The sequence below is a fragment of the Arachis stenosperma genome, chromosome 9 (assembly GCF_014773155.1).
Source record: "Arachis stenosperma cultivar V10309 chromosome 9, arast.V10309.gnm1.PFL2, whole genome shotgun sequence".
Taxonomy (NCBI): domain Eukaryota; kingdom Viridiplantae; phylum Streptophyta; class Magnoliopsida; order Fabales; family Fabaceae; genus Arachis; species Arachis stenosperma.
The window spans coordinates 24,301,384-24,324,387 of NC_080385.1; the positions used below are offsets into that span (position 1 = coordinate 24,301,384).

Here is a 23,004-nt window from a genome sequence, read left to right on the forward strand (position 1 = left end):
TCTTCCACCATTATTGTTATTGAGACCTTGTTGAGGTCTCTCTTGATTCTTCCATGAGAAATTTGGGTGATTTCTCCATGAAGAATTATAGGTGTTTCCATAGGGTTCTCCTAGGTAATTCACCTCTTCCATTGAAGGGTTCTCAGGATCATAAGCTTCTTCCTCAGAGGAAGCTTCCTTAGTACTGCCAGGTGCATTTTGCATTCCAGACAGACTTTGAGAAATCAAATTGACTTGTTGAGTCAATATCTTGTTCTGAGCCAGTATGGCATTCAGAGTATCAATCTCAAGAACTCCTTTCTTCTGACTTGTCCCATTGTTCACAGGATTCCTTTCAGAAGTGTACATGAATTGGTTATTTGCAACCATTTCAATGAGCTCTTGAGCTTCTGTAGGCGTCTTCTTCAGATGAAGAGATCCTCCAGCAGAGCTATCCAAAGACATCTTGGATAGTTCAGAGAGACCATCATAGAAAATACCTATGATGCTCCATTCAGAAAGCATGTCAGAAGGACATTTTCTGATTAATTGTTTGTATCTTTCCCAAGCTTCATAGAGGGATTCTCCATCCTTCTGTCTGAAGGTTTGGACTTCCACTCTAAGCTTACTCCATTTTTGAGGTGGAAAGAACTTTGCCAAGAAGGCATTGACTAGCTTTTCCCAAGAGTCCAGGCTATCTTTAGGTTGTGAGTCCAACCATATTCTAGCTCTGTCTCTTACAGCAAAAGGGAATAGCATCAGTCTATAGACCTCAGGGTCAACCCCATTAGTCTTGACTGTGTCACAGATTTGCAAGAACTCAGCTAAAAACTGATGAGGATCTTCCATTGGAAGTCCATGGAACTTGCAATTCTGTTGCATTAGAGAAACTAATTGAGGCTTAAGCTCAAAGTTGTTTGCTCCAATGGCAGGGATAGAGATGCTTCTCCCATAGAAGTCGGGAGTAGGTGCAGTAAAGTCACCCAGCACCTTCCTTGCATTGTTGGCATTGTTGTTGTTTTCGGCTGCCATGTGTTCTTCTTCTTTGAAGAATTCGGTCAGGTCCTCTAAAGAGAGTTGTGCTTTGGCTTCTCTTAGCTTTCTCTTCAAGGTCCTTTCAGGTTCAGGGTCAGCTTCAACAAGAATGCCTTTGTCTTTGTTCCTGCTCATATGAAAGAGAAGAGAACAAGAAAATGTGGAATCCTCTATGTCACAGTATAGAGATTCCTTGAAGTGTCAGAGGAAAAGAAAAATAGAAGAAAGAAGTAGAAGAATTCGAACTTGATGAGATAAAGTTCGAATTGTGCATTAAGAAGGAGTAGTACTCCATAAATAGAAGGATGTGGGAAGAAGGGAAGAGAATTTTCGAAAATTCAATTAAAAAGATTTTAAAAACATTTTGGAAAATTGATTGATAATTTTCGAAAATTCAAAGTGGAAAAGAAATCAAGTGATTTTTGAAAAAGATTTTGAAATTAGAAATTAAAAAGATTTGATTAAAAACTATTTTGAAAAAGATGTGGTTGAGAAGATATGATTGGTTTTAAAAAGATGTGATTGAGAAGATATGATTTGAAAACAATTTTAAAAAGATATGATTTGAAAAACATTTTAAAAAAAAATTTGATTTTAAAAATTAATGACTTGCCTAACAAGAAAAGATATGATTCAAACATAAAACCTTCCTTAACAGAAAAGGCAAAAAATGTTCAATCAAATCATTAATTGTTAGTAAGTATCTTTGAAAAAGGAAAGAAATTGATTTTGAAAACATTTGATTGAAAAGATATGATTTGAAAAAGATTTGATTTTGAAAAACTTTGAAAACTTGAAAAAAAAACTGATTTGAAAACAAAATCTTCCCCCTAGCACCATCCTGGCGTTAAACGCCCAGAATGGTATACATTCTGGCGTTTAACGCCCAAAATGCTACCTCTTTGGGCGTTAAACGCCCAACCAGGCACCCTGGCTGGCGTTTAAACGCCAGTCTGTCTTCTTCACTGGGCATTTTTGAATGCTCAGCTTTTTCTGTATAATTCCTCTGCAGTATGTTCTGAATCTTCAATTCTTTGTATTATTGACTTGAAAAGACACAAATTAAAAATATTTTTGGATTTTTAATAATCAAAATGCAACAAGAATAAAATAACAATGCATGCAAGACACCAAACTTAGCAGTTTGTATACTACTGACACTATATGAGACACATAAACACTCAAGCCAAAAGAATTCAAAGATCAGAGTAAGAAATCATCAAGAATTACTTGAAGATCCTTAAGACACATGAATGAATGCATGCAATTGACACCAAACTTAAGATGAGACACTAGACTTAAGCAAGAAACATCAAATATTTTTGGTTTTTATGATTTTGTAATTTTTTTTTGTGTTTTTCGAAAATTAAGTGGGAAAAAGATATCAAAATTCTTAATGAGAATTCCAGGAATCAGTGCAATGCTAGTCTAAGACTCCGGTCCAGGAATTAGACATGGCTTCACAGCCAGCCAAGCTTTCAAAGAAAGCTTCGGTCCAAAACACTAGACATGGCCAAAGGCCAGCCAAGCCTTAGCAAATCACTGCTCCAAAAGCAAGATTGATGAAAATCAACAAGCTCTTGTGATGATAAGTTGAAACCTCGGTCCAATGAGATTAGACATGGCTTCTCAGCCAGCCAGATTTCAACAAATCATCATGAAACTCTAGAATTCATCTTCAAGAATTTCAAAAAAAAAAAGAAAATACCTAATCTAAGCAACAAGATGAACCGTCAGTTGTCCAAACTGAACAATATCAGGCATTGTTACCAAAAGCTTGCTCAAAACTTGAACAATCCCCGGCAACGGCGCCAAAAACTTGGTGGCGCGAAATTGTGATCACTACAACTTCACACAACTAACCAGCAAGTGCACTGGGTCGTCCAAGTAATACCTGACGTGAGTAAGGGTCGATCCCACGGAGATTGTTGCTATTGAAGCAAGCTATGGTCATCTTGCAAATCTTAGTCAGGCAGACTCAAATGTATATGGTGATGAACGAAAATAACATAAAAGATAAAGATAGAGATACTTATGTAATTCATTGGTAGGAACTTCAGATAAGCGCATGAAGATGCCTTCCCTTCCGTCTCTCTGCTTTCCTACTGTCTTCATCCAATCCTTCTTACTCCTTTCCATGGCAAGCTCGTGTAGGGTTTCACCATTGTCAGTGGCTACCTCCCATCCTCTCATTGGAAATACGTTCCTGATGCTCTGTCACAGCATCGGCTATCCATCTGTCGGTTCTCAATCAGGCCGGAATAGAATCCAGTGATTCTTTTGCGTCTGTCACTAACGCCCCGCCCTCAGGAGTTTGAAGCACGTCACAGTCATTCAATCATTGAATCCTACTCAGAATACCACAGACAAGGTTAGACCTTCCGGATTCTCTTGAATGCCGCCATCAGTTCTCGCCTATACCACGAAGACTCTGATCTCACGGAATGGCTGGCTCGTTTGTCAGGCGAGCACTCGGTTGTCAGGCGATCAACCATGCATCATGTTATCAGGAATCCAAGAGATATTCACTAAGCCTCAAATGCTTGTAGAACAAGAGTGGTTGTCAGTCACCTTGTTCATGAGTGAGAATGATGATGAGTGTCACGGATCATCACATTCATCAAGTTGAAGAACAAGTGATATCTTAGAACAAGAACAAGCGGAATTGAATGGAAGAACAATAGTAATTGCATTAATACTCGAGGTACAGCAGAGCTCCACACCTTAATCTATGGTGTGTAGAAACTCCACCGTTGAAAATACATAAGCATAAGGTCTAGGCATGGCCGAATGGCCAGCCTCCCAATGATCTAAGATAGCATAAAACGAAGATAGCTACCAAAGTCCTATCTAGAGATCTAAAGTGATCAAAAGATTAAAAATACAATAGTAAAAGGTCCTACTTATAGAAAACTAGTAGCCTAGGGTGTACAGAGATGAGTAAATGACATAAAAATCCACTTCCGGGCCCACTTGGTGTGTGCTTGGGCTGAGCAATGAAGCAATTTCGTGTAGAGACTCTTCTTGGAGTTAAACGCCAGCTTTTATGCCAGTTTGGGCGTTTAACTCCCATTTGGGTGCCAGTTCCAGCGTTTAACGCTGGGATTTCTTGAGGTGACTTTGAACGCCGGTTTGGGCCATCAAATCTTGGGCAAAGTATGGACTATCATATATTGCTGGAAAGCCCAGGATGTCTACTTTCCAACGCCGTTGAGAGCGCGCCAATTGGGCTTCTGTAGCTCCAGAAAATCCACTTCGAATGCAGGGAGGTCAGAATCCAACAGCATCTGCAGTCCTTTTGAGTCTCTGGATCAGATTTTTGCTCAGATCCCTCAATTTCAGCCAGAAAATACCTGAATTCACAGAAAAACACACAAACTCATAGTAAAGTCCAGAAAAGTGAATTTTAACTAAAAACTAATAAAAATATAATAAAAACTCAACTAAAACTACCAAAAACACACTAAAAACAATGCCAAAAAGCGTACAAATTATCCGCTCATCAATCATTCACAATTTTTGTGGATAATTTACCTAGCAATGTTTCAAAGAATGAATTGTTTCATATGTTCAAGTGGAAAGGAAGGATAAATGACATCTATTTGGCACGTAAGGAGAAGTATGGCCGGATCCATCTGTTTGCTTTCATCAGGTATACTACAAAAGGAGGGGTGGTGCGCGAAATTGTGAACTATACTTTTTCACAACTCTCATAATCCCTGGTAATGGCTCCAAAAACTTGGTGCGCTCAATACCATGGCATTACACAACTTCGCACAACTAACCAGCAAGTGCACTGGGTCGTCCAAGTAATAAACCTTACGTGAGTAAGGGTCGATCCCACGGAGATTGTTAGTAATGAAGCAAGCTATGGTCATCTTGTAAATCTTAGTCAGGCAAACTCAGATATATATGGTGATGAACGAAAATAACATAGAAGATAAAGATAGTGATACTTATGTATATCATTGGTGTATGAGCTTCAGACAAGTGTATGAAGATGCCTTCCCTTCCGTCTCTCTGCTTTCCTACAGCCTTCATCCAATCCTTTCTTACTCCTTTCCATGGCAAGCTCGTATAGGGTCTCACTGTTGTCAGCAGCTACCTCCCATCCGCGCAGTGAAAGCTAATGCACACACTCTGTCACAGTGCTGCCAATCACCGGTTTGGTTCCCTCCCCTACCGGAATAGAATAACTCTTTTGCGTCTGTCACTAACGCCCAGTAGGTTACAGGTTTGAAGCACGTCACAGTCATTCAATCATTGAATCCTACTCAGAATACCACAGACAAGGTTAGACCTTCCGGATTCTCTTGAATGCTGCCATCAGTTCTTGCCTATACCACGAAGACTCTGATCTCACGGAATGGCTGGCTCGTTTGTCAGGCGAGCACTCGGTTGTCAGGCGATCAACCATGCATCATGCAATCAGAAATCCAAGAGATATTCACTAAGCCTCGGATGCGTGTAGAACAAGAATGGTTGTCAGTCACCTTGTTCATGAGTGAGAATGGTGATGGGCGTCAATCATCACCTTCATCATGTTGAAGAACAAGTGATATCTTGGATAAAGAACAAGTGGAATTTGAATGGAAGAACAATAGTAATTGCATTAATACTCGAGGTACAGCAGAGCTCCACACCTTAATCTATGGTGTGTAGAAACTCCACCGTTGAAAATACATAAGAACAGGGTCTAGGCATGGCCGAATGGCCAGCCTCCCAAAGGTCTAAGATAGCATAAAACAAAGATAGCTACCAAAGTCTTCTCCCTAATACAATAGTAAAAGGTCCTACTTATAGAAAACTAGTACATAAGTGAGTAAATGACATAAAAATCCACTTCCGGGCCCACTTGGTGTGTGCTTGGGCTGAGAAATGAAGAAATTTCGTGTAGAGACTCTTCTTGGAGTTAAACGCCAGCTTTGGTGCCAGTTTGGGCGTTTAACTCCCATTTGGGTGCCAGTTCCAGCGTTTAACGCTGGGATTTCTTGAGGTGACTTTGAGCGCCGGTTTGGGCCATCAAATCTTGGGCAAAGTATGGACTATTATATATTGCTGGAAAGCCCAGGATGTCTACTTTCCAACGCCGTTAAGAGCGCGCCAATTGGGCTTCTGTAGCTCCAGAAAATCCACTTTGAGTGCAGGGAGGTCAGAATCCAACAGCATCTGCAGTCCTTTTGAGTCTCCGAATCAGATTTTTGCTCAGGTCCCTCAATTTCAGCCAGAAAATACCTGAAATCACAGAAAAACACACAAACTCATAGTAAAGTCCAGAAAAGTGAATTTTAACTAAAAACTAATAAAAATATACTAAAAACTAACTATATCATATCAAAAACATACTAAAAACAATGCCAAAAAGTATACAAATTATCCGCTCATCACAACACCAAACTTAAATTGTTGCTTGTCCTCAAGCAACTGAAAATCAAATAAGATAAAAAAGAAGAGAATATGCAATGAACTCCAAAAACATCTATGAAGATCAGTGTTAATTAGATGAGCGGGGCTTTTAGCTCTTTGTCTCTGAATAGTTTTGGCATCTCACTCTATCCCTTGTAATCCAGAATGGTTGGCTTCTTTAGGAACTTAGAATCCAGATAGTGTTAATGATTCTCTTAGTAAAGTATGATGATTCTTGAACATAGCTATTTATTGAGTCTTGGCTGTGGCCCAAAGCACTCTGTCTTCCAGTATTACCACCGGATACATACATGCCACAGACACATAATTGGGTGAACCTTTTCAGATTGTGACTCAGCTTTGCTAAAGTCCCCAATTAGAGGTGTCCAGGGTTCTTAAGCACACTCTTATTTGCCTTGGATCACAACTCTTATTCTTTCTTTTTTTCTTTCTTTTTCGTTTTTTTTTTTTTTGAAATGCTTTTTCTTGCTTCAAGAATCATTTTATTGATTTTTTAGATCCTCAGTAACATGTCTCCTTTTTCATCATTCTTTCAAGAGCCAACATTCATGAACCACAAATTCAAAAGACATATGCACTGTTCAAGCATACATTCAAAGAACAAAAGTGTTGCCACCACATCAAGATAATTAAACTGCTATAAAATTCAGAATTCATGCAATTCTTTCCTTTTCAATTAAGCACATTTTTATTAAAGAAAGGTGATGGATTCATAGGACATTCATAACTTTAAGGCATAGACACTAAGACACTAATGATCACAAGACACAAACATGGGTAACATAAGCAAACAAAAATTCGAAAAACAGAAGAATAGAGAACAAGGAAATCAAGGAACGGGTCCACCTTAGTGATGGCGGCTCTTTCTTGCTCTTGAAGATCCTATGGAGTGCTTGAGCTCCTCAATGTCTCTTCCTTGTCTTTGTTGCTCCTCCCTCATGATTCTTTGATCTTCTCTAATTTCATGAAGGATGATGGAGTGTTCTTGATGCTCCACCCTCAGTTGTCCCATGTTGGAACTCAACTCTCCTAGGGAGGTGTTTAGTTGCTCCCAATAGTTTTGTGGAGGAAAATTCATCCCTTGAGGAATCTCAGGGATCTCATGATGAGTGAGGTCTCTTGTGTACTCTATCCTTTTCTTGGTGATGGGCTTGTCCTCATCAATGGGAATGTCTCCCTCTATGTCAACTCCAACTGAATAACAGAGGTGACAAATGAGATGAGGAAAGGCTAACCTTGCCAAGGTGGAGGTCTTGTCCGCCACCTTATAGAGTTCTTGGGCTATAACCTCATGAACCTCTATTTCTTCTCCAATCATGATACTATGGATCATGATGGCCCGGTCTATGGTAACTTCGGACCGGTTGCTAGTGGGGATGATTGAGCGTTGTATGAACTCTAACCATCCTCTAGCCACGGGCTTGAGGTCATGCCTTCTCAATTGGACCGGCTTTCCTCTTGAATCTTGCTTCCATTGTGCGCCCTCTTCACATATGACTGTGAGGACTTGGTCCAACCTTTGATCAAAGTTGACCCTTCTAGTGTAAGGATGCTCATCTCCTTGCATCATAGGCAAGTTGAACGCCACCCTCACACTCTCCGGACTAAAATCCAAGTATTTCCCCCGAACCATAGTGAGATAATTCTTCGGATTCGGGTTCACACTTTGGTCATGGTTCTTTGTGATCCATGCATTGGCATAGAACTCTTGAACCATCAAGATTCCGACTTGTTGAATGGGGTTGGTAAGAACTTCCCAACCTCTTCTTCGGATCTCATGGCGGATCTCCGGATATTCACCCCTTTTGAGTGAAAAGGGGACTTCGGGGATCACCTTCTTCAAGGCCACAACTTCATAAAAGTGGTCTTGATGCACCCTTGAGAGGAATCTATCCATCTCCCATGACTCGGAGGTGGAAGCTTTTGCCTTCCCTTTCCTCTTTCTAGAGGTTTCTCCGGCCTTGGATGCCATAAATGGTTATGGAAAAACGAAAAGGCAACGCTTTTACCACACCAAACTTAAAATGTTTGCTCGTCCTCGAGCAAAAGAAGAAAGAAGGGAGTAGAAGAAGAAGAAATGAGGAAGAGGGGAGGTGGTAGTGTGTTCGGCCAAGAAGGGTAAGAAAGGGTGTTTAGGTTGTGTGAAAATGAAGGGTTGAAGAAGGGTATTTATAGGAAAGAGGGGGGTAAAGGTTCGGCCATTAGGGTGGGTTTGGGAGGGGAAGTGGTTTGAATTTGAAGGGTGAGGTTGGTGGGGTTTTATGAAGGATGGATGTGAGTGGTGAAGAGAAAGATGGGATTTGATGGGTGAGGGGTTTTTGGGGAAGAGGTATTGAGGTGATTGGTGAATGGGGGAAGAAGAGAGAGAGTGATGGTAGGGTCCTGTGGGGTCCACAGATCCTGTAGTGTCAAGGAAAAGTCATCCCTGCACCAAAAGTTGCTCAAAATCACGTTTTGAGCCATTTCTGGCGTTAAACGCCGGGCTGGTGCCCATTCCTGGCGTTTAACGCCAGGTTCTTGCCCTTTACTGGCGTTTAACGCCAGTCTGGTGCCCCTTTCTGGCGTTAAACACCCAGAATGGTGCCAGACTGGGCGTTAAACGCCCAACAGCAAGGCTTACTGGCGTTTGAACGCCAGCAGCTTCTTCCTCCAGGGTGTGCTGTTTTTCTTCCTGTTTTTCATTCTGTTTTGCTTTTTTCATTATTTTTGTGACTTCTTATGATCATCAACCTACAAAAAAGATAAAATAACAAAAGAAAATAATTAATTATAAAACATTGGGTTGCCTCCAACAAGCGCTTCTTTAATGTCATTAGCTTGACAGAGGACTCCCATGGAGCCTCAGAAACACTCAGAACCTTGTTGAAACCTCCCAACACCAAACTTAGAGTTTGAATGTGGGGTTTCAACACCAAACTTAGAGTTTGGTTGTGGCCTCCCAACACCAAACTTAGAGTTTGACTGTGGGGGCTCTGCTTGGCTCTGTTTTGAGAGAAGCTCTTCATGCTTCCTCTCCATGATGACAGAGGGATATCCTTGGGCCTTAAACACCAAGGATTCTTCATTCACTTGAATGATCAACTCTCCTCTATCAACATCAATCACAGCCTTTGCTGTGGCTAGGAAGGGTCTGCCAAGGATGATAGATTCATCCATGCACTTCCCAGTCTCTAGGACTATGAAGTCAGTAGGGATGTAATGGTCTTCAATCTTCACCAAAACATTCTCTACAAGTCCATGAGCTTGTTTTCTTGAATTGTCTGCCATCTCCAATGAGATTCTTGCAGCTTGTACCTCAAGGATCCCTAATTTCTCCATTACAGAGAGGGGCATGAGGTTTACACTTGACCCTAGGTCACACAAGGCCTTCTTGAAGGTCATGGTACCTATGGTACAAGGTATAGAAAACTTCCCAGGATCCTGCCTCTTTTGGGGCAGTTTATGCCTAGACAAGTTATCCAGTTCTTTGGTGAGCAAGGGAGATTCATCTTCCCAAGTCTCATTTCCAAATAACTTGTCATTTAGCTTCATGATTGCTCTAAGGTATTTAGCAACTTGCTCTTCAGTGTCATACTCATCCTCTTCAGAGGAGGAATACTCATCAGAGCTCATGAATGGCAGAAGTAAGTCCAATGGAATCTCTATGGTCTCAATTTGAGCCTCAGATTCCCATTGTTCCTCATTGAGGAACTCAGAGGAGGTTGGTACACGCCCACTGAGGTCTTCCTCAGTGGCGTCCACCTCCTTTCTTTCCTCCCAGAATTCGGCCATGTTAATGGCCTTGCATTCTCCCCTTGGATTTTCTTCTGTATTACTTGGGAGAGTGCTAGGAGGGAGTTCAGTAACTTTCTTGCTCAGCTGACCCACTTGTCCTTCCAAATTTCTGATGGAGGACCTTGTTTCATTCATGAAACTTTGAGTGGTCTTTATTAGATCAGAGACCATTGTTGCTAAGTCAGAAGTACTCTGCTTAGAACTCTCTGTCTGTTGCTGAGAAGATGATGGAAAAGGCTTGTTGTTACCAGGCCTGTTTCTTCCACCATTATTGTTATTGAAACCTTGTTGGGGTCTCTCTTGATTCTTCCATGAGAAATTTGGGTGATTTCTCCATGAAGAATTGTAGGTGTTTCCATAGGGTTCTCCTAGGTAATTCACCTCTTCTATTGAAGGGTTCTCAGGATCATAAGCTTCTTCCTCAGATGAAGCTTCCTTAGTACTGTTTGGTGTATTTTGCATTCCAGACAGACTTTGAGAAATCAAATTGACTTGTTGAGTCAATATTTTATTCTGAGCCAATATGGCATTCAGAGTGTCAATCTCAAGAACTCCTTTCTTCTGATTAGTCCCATTGTTCACAGGATTCCTTTCAGAAGTGTACATGAATTGGTTATTTGCAACCATTTCAATCAGTTCCTGAGCTTCTGCAGGCGTCTTCTTCAGATGAAGAGATCCTCCTGCAGAGCTATCCAAGGACATCTTGGATAGTTCAGAGAGACCATCATAGAAAATACCTATGATGCTCCATTCAGAAAGCATGTCTGAAGGACATCTTCTGATTAATTGTTTGTATCTTTCCCAAGCTTCATAGAGGGATTCTCCACCCTTCTGTCTGAAGGTTTGGACTTCCACTCTAAGCTTACTCCATCTTTGTGGTGGAAAGAACTTTGCCAAGAAGGCATTGACTAGCTTTTCCCAAGAGTCCAGGCTTTCCTTAGGTTGAGAATCCAACCATATTCTAGCTCTGTCTCTTACAGCAAAAGGGAATAGCATCAGTCTATAGACTTCAGGGTTAACCCCATTAGTCTTGACTGTGTCACAGATTTGCAAGAATTCAGCTAAAAACTGATGAGGATCTTCCATTGGAAGTCCATGGAACTTGCAATTCTGTTGCATTAGAGAAACTAATTGAGGCTTTAGCTCAAAGTTGTTTGCTCCAATGGCAGGGATAGAGATGCTTCTCCCATAGAAATCAGGAGTAGGTGCAGTAAAGTCACCCAGCACCTTCCTTGCATTGTTGGCATTGTTGTTGTTTTCGGCTGCCATGTCTTCTTCCTTGAAGAATTCGGTCAAGTCCTCTAAAGAGAGTTGTGCTTTGGCCTCTCTTAGCTTTCGCTTCAAGGTTCTCTCAGGTTCAGGGTCAGTTTCAACAAGAATGCCTTTGTCTCTGCTTCTGCTCATAAGAAAGAGAAGAGAAAAAGAGAATGTGGAATCCTCTATGTCACAGTATAGAGATTCCTTGAAATGTCAGAGGAAAAGAGAAATAGAAAGAAGAAGGAGAAGGAGAATTCGAACTTTAATTAGATAAGGTTCGAATTGTGCATTTAGAAGGAGTAGTACTCCATAAATAGAAGGATGTGGGAAGGAGGGAAGAGAATTTTCGAAAATTCAATCAAAAGATTTTGAAAACATTTTGAAAATTTGATTGAGAATTTTTGAAAATTCAAAGTGAGAAAGAAATCAAGTGATTTTTGAAAAAGAATTTGAAATTAGAAATTAAAAAGATTTGATTGAAAACTAATTTGAAAAAGATATGATTGAAAAAATTGATTGAAAAGTTATGGTTTTAAAAAGATATGATGGAAAAGATATGATTTGAAAACAATTTTAAAAGATATGATTTAAAAACAATTTTAAAAGATATGATTTGAAAACAATTTGAAAAGATATGAATTGAAAATAATTTGAAAAGATTTGATTTTAAAAACTAATGACTTGCCTAACAAGAAAAGATATGATTCAAACATAAAACCTTCCTTAATAGAAAAGGCAAAAAATGTTCAATCAAATCATTAATTGTTAGTAAGCATCTTTGAAAAAGGAAAGAAATTGATTTTGAAAATATTTTGATTGAAAAGATATGATTTGAAAAAGATTTGGTTTTGAAAAACTTTGAAAACTTGAAAAAAATTGATTTTGAAAACAAAATCTTTCCCCTGGCACCATCCTGGCGTTAAACGCCCAGAATGGTATACATTCTGGCGTTTAACGCCCAAAATGCTACCTTTTTGGGCGTTAAACGCCCAACCAGGTGCCCTGGCTGGCGTTTAAACGCCAGTCTGCCTTCTTCACTGGGCATTTTTGAATGCTCAGCTTTTTCTGTATAATTCCTCTGCAGTATGTTCTAAATCTTCAATTCCTTGTATCATTGACTTGAAAAGACACAAATTAAAAATATTTTTGGATTTTTAATAATCAAAATGCAACAAGAATCAAATAACAATGCATGCAAGACACCAAACTTAGCAGTTTGTGTACTACTGACACTAACAATATGAGAATGCATATGAGACACACAAAATACTTCAAGTCAATAGAATTCAAAGATTAGAACACAAAAATCATCAAGAATTACTTGAGGATCCTTAAGACACATGAATGAATGCATGCAATTGACACTAAACTTAAGATGAGACACTAGACTCAAACAAGAAATATTTTTGGATTTTTATGATTTTGCAAATTTTTTTTTGTATTTTTTCGAAAATTAAGTGGAAAAAGGTATCAAAATTCTTAATGAGAATTCCAGGAATCAGTGCAATGCTAGTCTAAGACTCCGGTCCAGGAATTAGACATGGCTTCACAGCCAGCCAAGCTTTCAAGGAAAGCTTCGGTCCAAAACACTAGACATGACCAAAGGTCAGCCAAGCCTTAGCAAATCACTGCTCCAAAAGCAAGATTGATACGAAATCAACAAGCTCTTGTGGTGATAAGTTGAAACCTCGGTCCAATCAGATTAGACATGGCTTCTCAGCCAGCCAGATTTCAACAAATCATCATGAAACTCTAGAATTCACCTTCAAGAATTTCGAAAAAAAAAATACCTAATCTAAGCAACAAGATGAACCGTCAGTTGTCCAGCCTAAACAATCCCGGGCAATAACACCAAAAATTTGATGTTGTTGCCGGATCTTGGCTCTGATGTTACCAAAGGCTTGCTCAAAACTAGAACAATCCCCGGCAACGGCGCCAAAAACTTGGTGCGCGAAATTGTGAACTATACTTTTTCACAACTCTCATAATCCCTGGTAATGGCTCCAAAAACTTGGTGCGCTCAATACCATGGCATTACACAACTTCGCACAACTAACCAGCAAGTGCACTGGGTCGTCCAAGTAATAAACCTTACGTGAGTAAGGGTCGATCCCACGGAGATTGTTAGTAATGAAGCAAGCTATGGTCATCTTGTAAATCTTAGTCAGGCAAACTCAGATATATATGGTGATGAACGAAAATAACATAGAAGATAAAGATAGTGATACTTATGTATATCATTGGTGTATGAGCTTCAGACAAGTGTATGAAGATGCCTTCCCTTCCGTCTCTCTGCTTTCCTACAGCCTTCATCCAATCCTTTCTTACTCCTTTCCATGGCAAGCTCGTATAGGGTCTCACTGTTGTCAGCAGCTACCTCCCATCCGCGCAGTGAAAGCTAATGCACACACTCTGTCACAGTGCTGCCAATCATCGGTTTGGTTCCCTCCCCTACCGGAATAGAATAACTCTTTTGCGTCTGTCACTAACGCCCAGTAGGTTACAGGTTTGAAGCACGTCACAGTCATTCAATCATTGAATCCTACTCAGAATACCACAGACAAGGTTAGACCTTCCGGATTCTCTTGAATGCTGCCATCAGTTCTTGCCTATACCACGAAGACTCTGATCTCACGGAATGGCTGGCTCGTTTGTCAGGCGAGCACTCGGTTGTCAGGCGATCAACCATGCATCATGCAATCAGAAATCCAAGAGATATTCACTAAGTCTCGGATGCGTGTAGAACAAGAATGGTTGTCAGTCACCTTGTTCATGAGTGAGAATGGTGATGGGCGTCAATCATCACCTTCATCATGTTGAAGAACAAGTGATATCTTGGATAAAGAACAAGTGGAATTTGAATGGAAGAACAATAGTAATTGCATTAATACTCGAGGTACAGCAGAGCTCCACACCTTAATCTATGGTGTGTAGAAACTCCACCGTTGAAAATACATAAGAACAGGGTCTAGGCATGGCCGAATGGCCAGCCTCCCAAAGGTCTAAGATAGCATAAAACAAAGATAGCTACCAAAGTCTTCTCCCTAATACAATAGTAAAAGGTCCTACTTATAGAAAACTAGTACATAAGTGAGTAAATGACATAAAAATCCACTTCCAGGCCCACTTGGTGTGTGCTTGGGCTGAGCAATGAAGAAATTTCGTGTAGAGACTCTTCTTGGAGTTAAACGCCAGCTTTGGTGCCAGTTTGGGCGTTTAACTCCCATTTGGGTGCCAGTTCCAGCGTTTAACGCTGGGATTTCTTGAGGTGACTTTGAGCGCCGGTTTGGGCCATCAAATCTTGGGCAAAGTATGGACTATTATATATTGCTGAAAAGCCCAGGATGTCTACTTTCCAACGCCGTTGAGAGCGCGTCAATTGGGCTTCTGTAGCTCCAGAAAATCCACTTTGAGTGCAGGGAGGTCAGAATCCAACAGCATCTGCAGTCCTTTTGAGTCTCCGAATCAGATTTTTGCTCAGGTCCCTCAATTTCAGCCAGAAAATACCTGAAATCACAGAAAAACACACAAACTCATAGTAAAGTCCAGAAAAGTGAATTTTAACTAAAAACTAATAAAAATATACTAAAAACTAACTATATCATATCAAAAACATACTAAAAACAATGCCAAAAAGTATACAAATTATCCGCTCATCAAGGGGCATTAAAGGCCATCAAGGAGATTAATGGAATGCGATTAAGGAGCAAAGAGATCTTTGTGGGTAAGGCTAAGTATAGGAGGAGGATTGATGTCTGGGAAAAAATCACTACACACGATGAAGATTTTCCTGCTAGAAAACAAGAAAAAATTAAAGAAAATGATATTGAGGTGAACGAGAAAGAGAGAGTTGTCTTGGAACACCATAGAAGTGAAGAACTAGAAATTCAGAGGGAACCATTGGAGTTGGGATGGGATGTGGTGGTAATGATGCCACAAGGGCTACGGGAGGCAGATCATGACAAGGATAGAAAATTATTTGTTGTTGAGGATTTGGATGAGTGGCATGAGGATTTTTTGAAAACGCGAACAGATAATCCTTTGGTGTATCCGGCAGTTATGGTGAGTGCAAAATCTATGGGATCTCAAACAATCAGTAACGAAGCAATCTCTGAAAGAACAGAGACTTGGGAATACGGGGATAAACGGAAAGAAGGGGTTGATCTGGTGTTGAACAAAAGTTCAGGTGGGGTTGGGTTGAAGCATATAAGGCCCAATATGTTAGTGGAGTGTGGCGGCGAAGTGGCTGTGTGGTGCGGCGAAAAGTACGTCATTGTACGTTTTAAAAGGGCCTCCTTTCTGGCTGCTGCGGGTGACGGTGAAGATAGGGCCGTGGCTGGTCATGGAGTTCGCGAAGGGGTTGATGCCACAGTGAACATCGCCGACAAGGAAGATCTGGGAGCAGTGCGGAAGTCAGCTTCTAGTGGCGGAGGTGATAATGTCCACGGTGAACTTGATGGCATGGAGGGTAGGGAGGAGCGTGAAGCCCCTTATGCACTCGATGAGCAGAATCAAGTCGAAAAAGAGATTGGCGGTGTAACACCCTACTACACAAGTTTTTACGCTTAAGTCGTAGAACAGAGGTAGTGTGGTGTTACGGACCTCTAATACAGTAAAATAAATACATAATAGAGAAGGGGGTAATATACTAGGAGCCTTGAAACAAAGCGGTAAACAAAAATCGCGAAAAATTAAAAGCGCAACACTCAATGGAAAGGATTGCTTGCGTGCTAAGAAACCTAATAAAAACACGATAGGAATAAGCAAAAGAATAAGTAAAAGCCATGGAAACAGATTAACTAGCTCTCTGACTCAGCCTGCGAAGCTAAGGCTGGCCAGAGGATGTATATATACATATAAACATATATAGATATCCCCAAAATACATCAAAATATCAAAGTAAACTTCTAACTCTCCTTCAACCTCTAAAAGGAGCAGCATACATAAGTTACTTGGAGAGTAAGCTAGACCTATATATACATATATACAACCAGAAACCAAAATACACCCAAGGACTACTTCGCTTCCCAGGATCCAGACGCCTAGCGAGGAGCCTCTCGACCTGCATCTGAAAAACAACAATACAATATGGAATGAGAACCAAAGGTTCTCAGCATGGTAAAAGTGCCACGCGTATAATAAATACGGTCCTAAGAATGCCGTAGGCAATCCTAGAACTCCGTTATTCAGTTAAGCAGCTTAAATACTAAACAGAAGCCATAAACAGGGGTAGGTATTCTAAATCTACCTATCCTACTCAAGTTTGATCCTAACTTAACGCCAAACCGTTTCTCCGATTCCTCCATTCCTCCATCATTCATAATGCAACAAGAACAAACATCCAAACAAGTTCACGCACAAGTAGTGAGCAGCTAGTACAAATAGCAGGTATAACAGATAGCAGGTGATATATATCAATTAGGCATACCCAGGAATTGCATAGCAACCAATACAAACAAATGCATATGATGCATGCCTGTCCTATAGCTGATGGGGCCCATCTGTCGGTTATCCAACCAACCCGACAAGTCCGAAAACCTTAGACTGTCTCCCGTCGCGCATTCCCAAGAGTCTATGCATAGAGTTCACATTCATTTGTCATATAATCACTCAATGGGGCTATCCATACCCGGGAATTTATATGTGTCCGGTCACCCTTACGACGTAGGGTCAACAAAGTATCGAGATTCAACCTGGAACACGTGGTGGCGAGCCACGGTTCTTACCCAGGGAAACTCGTATCTCAGATATCTTTATTCATAATCCATAAAAATTATCATCAATACATCATTAAATGGCAAGCCTTAACTTTAAACCTCATTAACATTCTCATTTTCTTCATAAAAGCCACCGTTTACAACTTTTTTCACCCTCAAGTTATCTTGTTTTCCTAGTTTCTTTTGTCTACTGGACCTAGAACCATACTTAAAGCCTTAAAAGGAAGAAAATGGAGGTTTAGAAGTGAAAAAATTGGTTTAAAAACAGCCAAAACCGATTTTTGCAGCAGGCAGCATCCACGCGTACGCGTAAGCCACGCGCACGCGTGGAGTGTACATCAAGTCACACGTACACGTGAGTCATGTGTACGCGTGAATATGCACACACGCATACGCATGCCTTTCGCGCATGCGTCGCCAAAATTCTACGCCACGCGCACACGTGGGTGGGCGTGTTTTGAAAAAAATGGGCAAAATGGCCAGAAGCATTTTGCAACCAGCTTTTACCATCCTGCAACACAGTTTTATACCTCAAACTTGCAACATCCATAACTTTTTCTACGAAGTTTCGTTTTTCACAAAATTGATATCAATCAAAAGTTCTTAAAACCATCTTTTACTTGCAACAAACCACAAATCAATCAAGAATTTGAGGATTAAATTATAGATGTCCAAACTTCATCAAAATTTGGTTTTAACCACTTTCAATAAAACCTCATTTTCACCAACTTAACTTTCTTACCATATAAACCTACATTGTAATGCCATATCCACTCAATTCATCAACAACCATTGCCAATAATAACTTTAATCAACTTAACCAACCTCAATCATCAATAATTACTCACTTTTACCTCATACATCAACAACCCTTCATTGTTCATATCAAAATTTTACCTATACCAACTTTCACCATATATTTATCAACCTCCCATCCATATACCAATTTAAATGCCATTAGCAAAATCAACCCTTCATACACATTAATTCATCAACTTAACATAATAACTTGTCATTAACAATTACCAATCATAATTCATCAATATCAATATCAATATCAACATAATCCATTATAAGTAAGTTCAACAACATGGAATTAATAACATCATCAACCCAATTAATGTTCATCAATATTTATACCAACAACAACACAAAACTACTCATTAAATGCCATTAACAAGTAAATATTAAACGTGTGAAACTTAAACCATACCTTGGCCGATCACTTAATTCACCTAAGGCAGCCTCTCAACACAAAATCACAGCCCCTCCAAGCTCAATCAAACAGCCCCAAAGCAAGCCTTGTCACCAACAAAGCTCCAAGTAATTCAAATTTAAGTCCAATGCATAAACACCCTCTTAACCTACACCTAATACACATATATATGTTCCAATTCAGTTTTCTATTATCAAAAACAAGATTGAGTTAGGGTTAGGATGTTTTTACCATACCCATATGCTCAATAGCTTGAGCCCACAAGTTCCGGAAGCTAACTTGAACCTAGAACATAGAAATTGGACAAGATTCACCATATATTTTCAAGTTTACCAAAGAAAGAGGGATAGGGATTCTGAACTTAATAGGAGGCTTACCAGTGAAATTATTCGGATAGAAAGGTAGAGCTCGACGCGCTGAGCACGTGGCCGCGAACGGTGCGGCGATCGGAGTCCGGACGGAGGAGTTATGGTGGTGAGAAGGAAAAGTGAGGGTTAGGTTTCTTCTCCTCCCCTCTTGCTGTGTGTTTTGTTGCTTTTGTGAAATGGAGAAGATGAAGCTACTGCTTCATTTATGTTATGGGTCCAGTTGGACCCACAGGCCCGATTTGGGCCCCAGTTCAACTGGCTCGGCCCTTCCAGTCTGATTCTGAGCCAAATTTTCAAAATTGGTATCAAAATTCTCGTTTCGACGAGCTCTATCCTATTTTGATATTAGTTTTGCATTTTTAGCTTTCCTAATTAAAATTCTATTTATTAACTAATAATTTACCAATTTTAGCGGGATTTATAGGCGGAGGTGCGAGGAATTATTCGAATAGCACAGTAGAGAAAAATATTCCACCAAGTATAGTTAATGAGATCTACGCCAGTTTGGATGAGAGTGGTAAGCAGCATGTTGGCATATGTCTGATAAGGGGTGATGCAATGCAAGATTCAGATTTAGAGGATGAGAATACAATGGTGCGTGCAGGAAATTGGGTTGGATGATGAATGGACTATAAGGAACTTGGAAGATTCGGAGGACTCAGAGCAGGGTGTAGATGATGAAACTAATCAAGATGAACACGAAGGAAGTTGGGATAAAGATATGGCTGAAAATAAAATAAGGCTGCTTGGGATCTGGCTGTCGAATCAGGAGCTGTTTTATATGACAAGGATGAGGACATTATGGCTATTCTCCAATCTCATAATGAAGTATTGGCACAAAAAAGAAGGCAAGCAAAACAGAAAGAAAAGGAAAGAAGGTGTCGTCCCAAAAACCGAAATAAGGTGTGTAATAAAGTTTTTAAATGATTTTAATTCGTAGAATATGAGGGGTTTAGGGAGTGTTGGAAAGTGAAAAATGGTAAAAAATTTAAGCGTAAAAATAATGTGAATATGTTTGGATTGATAGAGACAAAGAATGAGGTAATTTCTAAGTTTGATATAGTGCAATTTTGGAGTAATGATGCGGTGAGTTTGGAATTTGTGGGATCGGAAGGTGCTTCTGGAGGTTTATTAATAATGTGGGATGTTATGATGTTTAGGTTGAGTAATTGTTACAAAAGAGAGAGATGGTTGTGTATAGAAGGAGAATTGACAAACAATAATTTTTATTTGTGTTGTTTGCTTGGTGTTTGGTGCGCATACAAGGGAAGAAAAGCTTGCTGTGTGGGAAGAGTTAAATTTTTTTACCGAAAATATGTCAGGTTCCTCTTTGCTACATGAGTTTCTTCAATGAGGTTGTGCAGTTGGAAGAAAGAAAATGCGCTAGTGTCTTAAAAGTATTATCAAACTGGTGGATATAGAGCTAAATGACCGTAAGTTTACATGGTTCAGGGGTCAATCATGTAGTCAAATTAATAGAATATTGGTGAGTTTGATTTCATTGTTATCATTTGGAGCACTTGTTTGTAAAGAAATGACAGAATTTCAGGAATCAAGAATCAGGTGTTGCAGGAGTATTTAACAGGTCGATTAAGAATTACAAAGAGTGGAGTGATACTTGATCTTTTAGGTTATCGATGGCTTTTGTCGAAAATGATTGAGAATTAGTTTATTTTATCTGTTTAATATTTTTCTGTTGAGACGTTAATACTTTATCTTGTTGTGTTGAATTTTTTATTTCAAAAAAAATTTTAGAACCATGATATGGAGACGTAACTTTAGTATAAGTATCAACTATTAACAATTTGGATAGGGCAATTAACATCTTTAAAATCTTGTAAATATTTTGTACTATACGTATGCCATTTGGTTACTTGCATTTTATAGAGCGAAAGTTTTGACAATGAAGTGAGTTTGATAAGATTTTTTTTAATAATATTTGCATATATATTATAAAATAGTTATTTATTTATTTGAAACACTAATTTAATTCAAACTGAAGGTGGTGAGATAGGTAAAACTAAATAAATATCGCAATACAATTAATAATAACAATTTAGATGTAAAAGTTTGGAATTATATTCCTCTTATTAATAAGACAAAGTTTGTAATTTAATTAAGTAGGGAAGTAAAGGAACACACACATGATTGAACGATTATTGCTGATGAGTTGAATCGGAGTATAATATGATGTCAGCGATGACCAAAGATTGGACTCCAAAAGCGAAGAAATTGAGAAGTGATTATTAAAAAACAAATAATATGTTGACTGCCCAATTACGTGTCAACGACTCTTGTAATTCAAATAATTTAAGAAGAAACAAAATGTGCTTATTTCAAAGGTTGCGGCGATTAGTGCTTCCAATGAGAAACACAACGAATTTAAAACGTAATATTTAAAGATCAAATCCAGTGATCCCAGTCTTCTATACTCAGTTTATTAAGTCAAACTTTCATCACGTTTTTTAGCCTTAGCTGTTTCTAGAGTATTAGCATAAATAATCCTAAAGCAGAACACAAAACACACACAAAATTTATATAATAATTTATATACTCAAATTAATTAATTATTTAAAATATTTAAAATATATTAATTTTGTTTAATTTTAAAGTGTATTGGTTTAATTTTTTTACACCTACATAAATCAGGTTTATTAAAATAGTTAACCAAAAGAGACCAACTAGAGAATCAAAATTTACCTGCAATATCAGTTATTTTTTTTAAATTTTATTTTTAATTCATAATAACATCTAAATTAATATTTGAAAAAAAAATCAAAATCTCATTAAAAAGAATGTTCGAAAGTGGAATAAAAATCTATCAGATTTATCTAGAATAAATTACTGTTTTTGTTTTTAACATTTTGGGTAAATGTTAAAATTGTTCTTAATATTTAAATCGCTTTATTTAAGATTCTAACATTTTAAAATTATTTCAATGTTATCCAAATTGTCACGACGTTAGACTAAGTCAATCTAACTCTCAATATTTAGTAAGAAAATTAAGAACAAAAGGAAAAAGAAATTTTGGTAAAAAGCACTTTACTACTCAAACATTTATTACAAATGACTCACACACCACAATACAAACTCTCACCTCTATTTATAACCATCCACATACTCATAGACGGTTAGAATTAAATCTAATAATGGTCCAAATCGAGTGTCCAGAACTTTCATTATAAATATCTAACCTACCACATTTTTCTAAACTCTTCTAGATTATTTTACACCACTCTTCATATTTCTACATATATCCACACTCTTTTAGAATGTTCTGCCATTAATGATTTGTTAACAGAACTGATGCTAGGACAACATTGGAACGATTTTGAAACATTAAAAACTTAAATAAGACAAAAACGTTAGGAACAATAACAATACATTTCTCTTAGAAGAATTATTAAATTAATTAAAACGAAAGTGAATTTTAACAAAATGAATTTGCATTACGAATTCAAAATTTTTACTCATCATAAAATACTTATAGCTTAAAATGACTAGGAAAAAAGAGCATGATATATATATATAATAAAACATAAATTATATTATTTTGTCTCTAATGTACCGAATTTTTTTACGTTTATTTTAATAAATTTTAATTTTTTTCTTTAATAATATTAATTTTCGAGTAGATAATTATTCAATTATTTTTTAATCACATCCAAGTAAATTATTCTTAATCACATTACTTTCATTCTAATAAGTAAATTTATTTTTTTTGTTTTACTCTTAAAGATTTTTACTCATTATGGAATTAAGCCTGTTTATGGATTGGGTTAAATCCGTATATTCCCGGTGTTTATCCGAATCCAATGTGAAAATTGCGGATATGATCCAATCCATAAGACTATCGAATCTAATCTGATATGCACACTAATAGAATCAGATTGCGGATTTCAGGTTGGTATCCACATATTCGTGGATCCATAAAAAATAAATAAATAAGTAAATATTCTTTTTATGTTTAATTTCAATTAATAATTATTATATATGTTGTATTATTTTATTTTTATTATTTAAAAAAGTATGTTTAATAATATTTTAGAAGTAAACATGTTTAAAAGAATGAAAAAATAAATTTTATCGATATTTTTAATAAAAATAAATTTTTTAAAATATTGTTATGTTTTGCGAATATATCCGATATCTGATTTGCAAATGTTCAGATCGGATTTTATCAGATTTGACTAAAAAACTTGAAAATTGGATCTGATCCGATCCAATCCGC

At 38.2% G+C, this 23,004-nt stretch overlaps 2 non-coding genes across 2 annotated transcripts; both read left to right on the forward strand.

Moving 5' to 3' along the window:
* The first annotated feature begins 498 nt into the window (after positions 1 to 498).
* LOC130953678 (small nucleolar RNA R71) lies at positions 499 to 606 on the forward strand. The gene has a single exon (XR_009075840.1). It is a non-coding gene; the product is annotated as a small nucleolar RNA R71 (small nucleolar RNA).
* A 10,365-nt stretch (positions 607 to 10,971) lies between these two features.
* Positions 10,972 to 11,079, forward strand: LOC130953447 (small nucleolar RNA R71). The gene has a single exon (XR_009075617.1). It is a non-coding gene; the product is annotated as a small nucleolar RNA R71 (small nucleolar RNA).
* Positions 11,080 to 23,004: the final 11,925 nt, after the last annotated feature.